Below are 297 nucleotides of genomic sequence, written 5' to 3' on the forward strand. Positions count from 1 at the left end.
TATCAATAAAGTTGTGATACTAAAGAGCTGTACACATATTGACAAGCAAGTCTCAGAGTAACAGAACTGGACTGGATCTAGGATCAGGTCCATATTCACAAACAGTCTCAGAGTAACAGAACTGGATCTAGGATCAGGTCCCATATTCACAAACAGTCTCAGAGTAACAGAACTGGATCTAGGATCAGGTCCCATATTCACAAACAGTCTCAGAGTAACAGAACTGGATCTAGGATCCAGGTCCCATATTCACAAACAGTCTCAGGTAACAGAACTGGATCTAGGATCAGGTCCCAT

The sequence above is a fragment of the Oncorhynchus nerka genome, unplaced genomic scaffold (genome assembly GCF_034236695.1).
Source record: "Oncorhynchus nerka isolate Pitt River unplaced genomic scaffold, Oner_Uvic_2.0 unplaced_scaffold_3664, whole genome shotgun sequence".
Classification (NCBI taxonomy): Eukaryota; Metazoa; Chordata; class Actinopteri; order Salmoniformes; family Salmonidae; genus Oncorhynchus; species Oncorhynchus nerka.